This window comes from Triticum dicoccoides, chromosome 4A (assembly GCF_002162155.2).
Source record: "Triticum dicoccoides isolate Atlit2015 ecotype Zavitan chromosome 4A, WEW_v2.0, whole genome shotgun sequence".
In the NCBI taxonomy this organism is placed as follows: Eukaryota; Viridiplantae; Streptophyta; class Magnoliopsida; order Poales; family Poaceae; genus Triticum; species Triticum dicoccoides.
In genome coordinates, this window is record NC_041386.1 from 605,453,919 (window position 1) to 605,462,822 (window position 8,904).

The 8,904-nt window shown below is 44.3% G+C and overlaps 2 long non-coding RNA genes across 3 annotated transcripts; both read right to left on the reverse strand.

Annotated features, from left to right (window-relative positions):
* Positions 1 to 3,165: 3,165 nt before the first annotated feature.
* LOC119287253 lies at positions 3,166 to 7,061 on the reverse strand. Of its 2 annotated transcripts, none has more exons than XR_005140788.1 (3): positions 6,505 to 7,061; positions 4,281 to 4,440; positions 3,166 to 4,205 (listed from the first exon to the last, which is right to left on the reverse strand). It is a non-coding gene; the product is annotated as an uncharacterized LOC119287253 (long non-coding RNA). The 2 variants fall into 2 exon arrangements; XR_005140787.1 differs by having other exon boundaries at positions 3,166 to 4,212.
* Positions 7,062 to 7,883: 822 nt separating this feature from the next.
* Positions 7,884 to 8,885, reverse strand: LOC119287254. Its single transcript, XR_005140789.1, has 3 exons — positions 8,776 to 8,885; positions 8,586 to 8,671; positions 7,884 to 7,937 (listed from the first exon to the last, which is right to left on the reverse strand). It is a non-coding gene; the product is annotated as an uncharacterized LOC119287254 (long non-coding RNA).
* Positions 8,886 to 8,904: the final 19 nt, after the last annotated feature.

Sequence of the window (8,904 nt, forward strand, 5' to 3'; positions counted from 1 at the left end):
ACAGCCGAAGATGAAGGGACCAAGAATTCCCTGGCGGCCATGGCAACCCTAGATGAAACCCTCGCGTCGCTGGGAAGAAAAGCATATGGTAACAATTTGCATGCGGTGATTCTTATTAGTGGGCGGGTTTGGTATTTGGGCTCTTTAAGGTCTAAATTAATCAGATAATCTTATTTGATATTCTCAGAAAATCCACAGAAAATACCGGATAATCCACATCCGTCGGATGTTACCTATACCATATCTGCCGGATATCCGGTTGACAAAAATCCCTATCTGCCTCCATATCCGGCGTATTTGTGCAAGTGCATACCATATTCATAAAAATGGATGTGAATGCGAATTCAGAACGGAAAATATCTGTACCATTTACATCCCTAATCACACCAATATAGTACATTGCCGTGAAGAATGTCATATTTGCCCTACCTAAAAATCTGACGTCGGGTTCTTAGCGTTTCTGTTAAAATATGTTCACTGCAGGTACATGAACTTGGCTTTCGGGTTCATAGCGGGTACAAAATCGATCGCCCTTGGTTTGACACGTGTGATGTTCCCTTTCCAAAAAATAACTTGTGTATTTTCTCAGTTTACGTGAACGTCCGCCTGAATATAGTATTTAAGTCGGTTGATTTTGGATGAAGGAAGCAGCAGCCGCCGGATGGAAGGAAGGAGCAGCCGGAGAAGTAGCAGCCGCTGGTCTATCTTAGGATATCTATCTTAGGGGTGGGGGCAGTGGGTGCAGGTTCACCAGAAAAATCTGTTCATTGCCGGGGTTAGAGGGATGATCAGCGCGAGGTGGGCGGCAGTTGAGGGGAGGGCGGAGCGACGTGGCTGGCGCCAGCGGCTGCGGAGCGGTGGAAGCTGACGGTTTGGGAGGTGGTCTGTGCGGTGGCTAGGGAAGGAAGATGAGCAGACGGCCCAAAATGAATCGTCTGGCCCAAAAACATTTTTCAGTGGACTGACCCTAGCCTATCCCTATTTTTTCATGATTGTAGCCCTCTCCTTTTCCCCCTGGTGGACCGAGCGGCCACCCTCTGCCGCTGCGCCGCAGGCTGGGCGATCTTGAGCGTGGCGGCGACGGACTGGAGGTCCACGGTGCCGGCACCGGGGTCGCCGAGGATGGCCCAGCGCTACTAGCCGAAATAATTGCACGAGGTAGTGCGAGCAGACAACAGAGAGTCAGAGACATGGTGAGCAAATCTCAGAAACCACCGCCACCCTGGACTATGAACGCCTGCCTGTGCCTTGCCGTCAGGCTCGGATCAAAGGCCACGGGCAGCGACCTTGCAGCCATCGCCGGCGTCGCATCTTTCTTGTTGGATGGTACGATCATCAGCATTGTTAGTGGGTCTATTTAACACTGTTTTGGGTATGATAAGGCAACCTGTACTGATGCTTTTCTTCTTCCAACCTTTTTCTGCGGCTGCAACAAACAACCATGGCGCAACAGCATTGCTGTGGATTCAGTCTGCGATTTGCAGCAAAGCGGTTGCACGAGGTCGCTACGAAGCCGGTCAGCGAGCCAAAGAAGACCATAATCCAATGTGGTGGTTTTGGAGATTTGCTCAATATCAGGCTATTCTCTATGCCATATGAGCTTATCGAGTTCATTGTGAATTTGTGATGAAGACGAACCATTCAGGTACAAGAACAGGATCGGCGAAGATGTTCAACATGCCATCCGGCGAAAGGGGCGTGCAGCTGCTCAAGAAGACCGACAGGTGCAACCTCCACATATCTACAAAGTGGTGGAAAGGGCCCCAATCTCCCAGTCAGTCAGCAACATGCATGGTTAACATCATAATATGGAGTACCTAGCAACCTTGATGTACATGGCCATAGTACCTACAGGAATAATTTGCTTGGGATGAGCATGCGCCACGATGAAGGAGGTGGCAACATTCCAGGATTTGAAGCAAAACGAAACAGGAAGATCCCAAGCTTTTTCAGATTAGCTAGCTCATGCTTACCCATGTTAGTGGCATGTATATATGCATCGTTTCGTCCCACACAACCCTTACCATACATAACATTCCCCTTTTGAAGTTCCCCTGTCTCATGCTTTTTCTCTTGTTTTCTTTGTACGTACTTTGTTGCAGATCGCTTGATTCTACTCTCCATCCGTCTCTGAAAACAAGGGGTGTGAATTTTCTCTCAAGTCGAATGATGTGAAGTTTGACCGAGTTTCTAGAAAAATTTATCAAGAAAGATTAGGGCACACACAGCACAACAAAGATCATGTGGTGGATTGATCGCCTACAATTCCTTTCCTTCCTTCCTTCAGGATGTACAATTCCTTCTTCAGGATGTTCAAACCTGCACAAGGCAATACGTACGCTAGGTTCAGACCGCGCTGTTTGCTGCATCAAGGGCTAACAACTTCAGTAAGCAAAACCGACAAACGCAGCAGGACTGGCGAGGAACAAGCAATAACTGGCTGGTTGGCTGGCTGGACACATACAAAGCTGATGATCGTTGAGTGACAGTAAGGGTTATCTCCAATATGTATTTTGCTGCTCCTGTATTTATGATCAAAGGACATGCATGCTAACATACTACCGGTAGGCAGCATTTCATCAGTGATGAAAGATATTGTCTGCCTCATAGCATTCTAGTACAGATGAATTTCATGTCTTGCATAAAACAGCAACGTTAACACAATCAGTGCGTTTTTTCTAGTAGTGATGTCTGGCTTAGTTAAACAGAGGTAAATTAAACTTGCATTCATGGATCAAGCCTTCTTCATGTACTATCTCATTCAGCAAATCTAGCAAAATCTCTGCCTAACTCATCTAACGTATTGACAGCTGAAAAGAGGGATTACTGAAGAAAAACCATCTTCAAAAAGACATACCTGCAGATCTCCTACTGCCAGGTGTAAGAAGACTCCCAAAACTTGGTTTCTCTTTCTCCAATTCCTCAGGTTCAGGGTAACGCACCAAGCAAACTCTGCGTGAAATCTTCCCCACCGGAATTTATTCATCTACTCCCTCCGTTCCAAAATAGATGACTCAATTTTGTACTACTACAAGATTAGTACAAAGTTGGGTCATCTATTTTGGAACGGAGGGAGTACATGTTAGTCAAAAGGCCAATTGGCATACAGAGAGCACATGACATAAATATAGGTTAAAATGGACTGCTTGGGCTCATAACAAAATGGAAACAACACAGCCAGGGAGAGCTGGTATATTACTTTTACTCCCTCTGTTCACTTTTATAAGACCTTGAAGACATTTCAGACAATGTGCAAAACAGCCCATTTTGAGCTGTCTGAAACGACTTACAAAAGTGGACGGAGGGAGTAGTTTTTGTTAAACCAATGTGAAATAAGCATTACATAGTTTGCTTTCTTTCCCCGCATTGTTTGCAAGCTTGTGTTAAAAATAAAAAACAGAACATAACCACTGCAGGTTACACACGTCGACAGTTGAATGCAGAACCCTCCGTCCGGGAAAAGTTGTCCACGGCGTAGTTCATTATGATTTTTGCAAATAAACCCTTAGGATTTTAAATCTCCTGCTAATTACCCCTTTGCTTCTTCCTCCTCCGGACGCCCGCGGCAGGAACAAGCCCAGCGCGCCGTCGGCAGCCACCGTAGAGCCCAGCGCGCTGCCGTCCACCTGCGTCGCCGCTGCGCCGCCGCTGCCAATCCGCGGCGCCCCTGCCCGCCTGCGCCGCCTGCACGAAGGCGAGCTGCGCCGCCGCCCACACGGAGGTGACTGCTCCTCCGCGGCGACCAACTGGACGCCCGCCTCCTCCACGGCTGAAGGCACCTCCCTCGTCGCCCTGCTCGCGTCCCTAGCCGGTGCGGCCCGCGCCCTCATCCTCTGCCCGCTTCCTCGCGCCCGCGGCCGCCGGTGCGGGATTTGGGCAAGTCGCCGGCCGCCGCTTCCTTCTGCTGCCGCCGCGATTCCCTCCAGCCTCTGATGCTGCAGCTGTTGGGCGAAGCCAACGCCCCCAGATCGAGTCCTCGCCGTCTGATGCTTCTGCTCCTCCTCGCCGTCTGATGCTTCTGCTCATCCTCGCCGTCTGACTTCTCTGCCCCGCGTCTGCTGTTGAAAAGGTGAATTTGTAGTAGAAATTGAAGTAGATATGTGAAGTGGAAATTTAATTGGGCAGTGCTACACCTTCACAATAGTGTGCAACATCCACATTCGCATGAAAGGGAGAGGGAAGGTTAAAAAGTTCAGGTTCAGGTTCTGTTAACTGAAAAAGTTTAGATTCAGAAACATTGTTGGACTGATAGGAAGTTTGTTGAACAGAGCAATCTATACCTGTAATTTGTACTGTTATGCCTCTGTTACTCCAGTCAAAATTTTCCTGTGAAAATTTTCAGTCAAGCACAACTGATCATGTAACTTGAGAAGATTACTCCAGATTTTGGAAATAATCAATTACTCCAGATTCTGTCCCTCCTTTGGAATGTGAAGTCCACTGGAAATGAGCACAAGTCAGGTCCGTCAAACTAAGATTAGTCAAAAGCAACAGAAGAGCACTAACCAACTAAAGTTCCACTAGAATTAGGCCACTAGAGAGGAAATAAACAAGTGTGCACCATTTATCCAATTGCAAACATGCCTAAAGTTTCCAATTGCAAACTAAGATTATTTGAATCATTTGAATTTATTTGATTTATTTGGATTTATACACCATTTGTCCAATTGCAAACATGCCTAAAGTTTCCAATTGTCCAATTTCAGTCATTCATTTTAGTCCAATTTTGTCTTCTTATTTCTAGCACACTGACATAGAAGATTTTTGCTCTGATTCACTTTTAGTCTAAAAAAAAGACATGACACACCAGAGAAAAAAGAAGAAGAAAAAAGAAATCATGCCTTGCAGAAGAAAAAAGAAATCCCAGAAACACTTAACTGTTTTAGACACTTTCAGTTAACTGTTTTGAATTGTCCAAGTGGTGGTATTGTTTCAGAAATCCCAGGTGACTCCCAGGTGACTGTATATTGTCCCGGTGACTAAAGTTTCAGAAATCCCAGAAAGTTGCTGCACCTCTTTACTAAAAAGGGGCAAAACTGATCATGTACTCTGAAGAAATGTTGCAATGTTGTCACAGTAATTACTTGATCAAAATAATTCTGTCCTTAACTGAATAAACTTGATTTAGTTAACTGAATAAACTTGATTTAAGTATATTCTTACAGAAACTTTGCCTACTTTTGTGTACTAAGGCACTGAAAACATGATCCTCCTCCTACATTACGTATATCCATCCATTTTCTTTTGGCCACAACAAGAAAGATCTCCTTTCATCTTTTGTACTCTTGGTATGATTTTCTAGACATAGCCCTAAAATCTCTAAACACTCTTTTGACAAGCAATACTTCTAATAAAACTATGCATAAAAGATCAAAAAACAGCATAAATTGGAAAACGAGCAATACTTCTAAAACCAGTTGCAAGCAAATCTACAGTAAAATAAAATGATCCCATAGTGTACTTAATTCAGAACACATGGAAGAAACTTGACTAAATGTACAGATTTTGGAAAAAAAATCCAAGTTAACTAAATGACTGATTCAATTTCAGGCAACTTGGAGAAGAGATCACTTGATCATTGACTGTACTTAATTCAGAACACATGGAAGAAACTTGTTAGAAACTGAAACGGTTAATATTGAGAATTAAGTTACTCTAATGGAGTACCAAATTTTGAGAACAAGCCATCTGAAAAGAGCACTAGCTAAGATCTAATCCTTATGTCCAGTTAACCACTAATTTACTGTAACCAATGTTCAGAGACAAATCAGACTTGACAGTAAAGATCAAAATTTCAGACTTGACAGTAAATATAGTGGAAACTGAAGATTATTTAGGAACACACACTTGTTCCTAAACTTGATGTCGATTTAGCAACACAGTCTTCAGTGAGAGTATAAAAAATAACTACTCCATCTACTTAAGTGATTCTACACTAAACCAGAACAAGTTGATGTTCAGTCAAGTTGATTTCAAACTTGACACATAAATAAAATTTGACATCAATGAAATTTAGACTATGAGTGCCTGCCCATGACATCTGCATGGTTCTCTACACCACACACCATCAACACTGCTAGCTACTCCTACTCGATCGCCCCAGCTTTTGCCACGGACAGCAAGAACCTAACACGTTCTCCACCTAGCAGCTAGCTAGGATGGCCATGAATCCTCTCTCCCAGGAGCGCCCCAATGCATATCCATGGGGGGTGGCCATGTACACGAACCTGCACTATTGATTTGAACTCTTAACACTACTGAAAACCAAATTCAGTGAACATACACTTCAGAAAATTCAGTAAACATGCACTCGAGAAAATTCAGTGACTGCAGAACATACACTCCAGAAAATTTTCCGTGATCTTGTACTCAATTTTACAGTGAACTTGCTAAAGAAGCTCCCAAGCTTCAAGATAGACTAAATTGACAGCTAATGTACTCAAAAGAAGCATTTTGGAGTACAAGAAGGGGAAAGCGGGAGGCAAGAAGAGGGGGGAGCCGCACCTTGGCAGGAGGGGGGCGAGGGGACTGGGTTGGGCTATGGGCAGACGGAGGCGGGGGCGGGTGCCTTGGACCAGTCTGGGAGTTGGCGGCGCTTGCCGGACTCGGCGGCGTACGCGACCTCGATGGCCTGGAGCTCCGCCTCGGCCTCGGCATCTCGGCGACCCACACAGCGGCGTGCGCTTGGAGAATACTGGGTTCGTGGTCGACGGCGTCCAGCCAATGAGGAGGTGGTCGACGACGCGCAGGGGAAGCTCCGGCTCGCCGCCCTCGGGGAAGGACGCCGTCGGATAGCAGATCGAAAAAAGTCGAGCCTTCCTCGCCGTGATTCGCCATGGGGGGACGATGAGAGGAACGAGGAGGGGGGAAGCAACGCGGCAGTGGCGTGGGGAGAGGGAGCTCCGGCGACGCGCGGGAGAGCTGTGCGGGGGAGCAGAGGAGGTGAGCTCTGGCGCGGGGGAGCTCCGGCGAGGGGGAGACGAGCAAGGGAGCTCTGGCTCTGGCGCGGGGAGTGTGTTGTTTGTCGGAGGAAAGGGGAGGTGATTTTCGCAAAATGTCGTCGGAGACAACTTTTCCCGGACGGAGGGAGTATATTCTTAGACTCATGTTACTTATATTTACAAAGTTGGAGCACAGCTATTGCACCAACTTCTTTTCATAATATAAGTATATGTCATGCAAATAGCACTGCTTCTCCTGAAACTCACAACAATGGGAGCTTTATTTCTACAAGATAACTGATAAAAAAATTATACCACACATATGATCCAACTCCTTGTATGCCCGTTAAACTCTAAGATTTACATTCATGGTATACCCTCTTTACCGTGTTGAGATTTGTTCCCTTCATTGCTTCAAGAGGAATAAGCATGTACCGTAACTCATAAGAGTTAGACATTTGGAGATAAACTTCCAGCGATGAAGTGTCATGTGCTGTTTCTTCTTTTATTTGTTACTCCTTCCGTTCGAAAATACATGTCATGATTTTAGTTAATTAAACTAAAACCACGACAAGTATTTTGGGAAGGAGGGAGTATTTCCCTTGAAGAGTAAGATGCACATTTTCTGAAATCAAACGTGGTGCTACAAACTATCACTGACTAGCATCCAGTGAATTAAAATTCTGGCAACGAAGCAAAACATGGTGCTACATAGTGCGAATTTAATTAGGGTTTACCAACCCATCGATTGTGTCATCAATACGACATGGAAATACTAAACCAAGACGGTCAGAATGCTTCAGCAAATTTCACATTACTTCAATATAATGGAAATATAATTAAAGTACTACATTTGCAAAATACTGTACAATTAAATTACTACTCACTAAAGTTGACATTTCAAGTACGTACCAGCTTTCATTTGAGATCCTGATGGAATGAAGACAGTAGCATCCGGCTGTTGAGCAGCAAAGCTGACGGGTTCATACGATGTCCCTGCCAAATAACGTACATTAGATATACCTGAATGTTTGTGGAGAAGCATTCATAGCTATTTTAATTAAACAATGGTATTTTCAGCCTGTGAGAATGGAGAAGGGACTATACAAGTCAGCTAGTACTACAAAGTATTACTGAAAAAGTTTACAAGTATATATCACGTGACACAACAAACTTCTGGCAGAACATCCACAAAAGAATAACATCATCTTTTTGTAGACTGAAGCGTAACATCTTGTTAATTTCTATTTCCATTCCAAGGATTCAAGAGGGACTAATAAACAAGCAAATTTGAATAAGAGGAAGCTGAGATTGAACTAAGAACTCAGGACGCACTTGTGGGCCTGCGTAACATTAGTGACAATCAAAGACCCAGCATTGTCTGAATCTTCTTAACAGTTAACAAAATGAAAGACAAGTGGCAAGCAAGTAGTTCCATTTATATAATTAGCACAGCTATCTTTAATAATAAAGAAGACTGTCCAGAAAAAATAGACCCGATAAACACTCAAGAGTTGTTTGAATGCTGACAAGCTTGAAGATCAAACTCAGTTGTTGTCTGAATGCTGAGAAGCTTTAAGATCAAAAAAACATGTAATTATTTAAGTGAAAACCATTTCGAAATAATAAATCGAAGTTATTTACCCGAAGGACTTTCCAAATTTCCCAAGTTTCCATTGTGATGAAGCGTAAGAGAAACCTCTTCACCGTGAAAATCAGAAGCATTTTACCTGTGTAATAATACAGAAAAATGTTACCTTGGAGCCCAAATGCAGCATACGAGTAACATGCCAGACGGGTGGGGGGAAAAAAATCAAACTTCCAAGTTACATACATGGTTTAGAGGCCACTGTATTAGCCAAAGTTCTGTCGAGTCAGACAACGGGATTTCAGGTTTACCCTGCTCTCCACTCTGGCTCTCCTGAAATGCCGGTCCAGGCTCATAACTAGTACAAGCATGCAG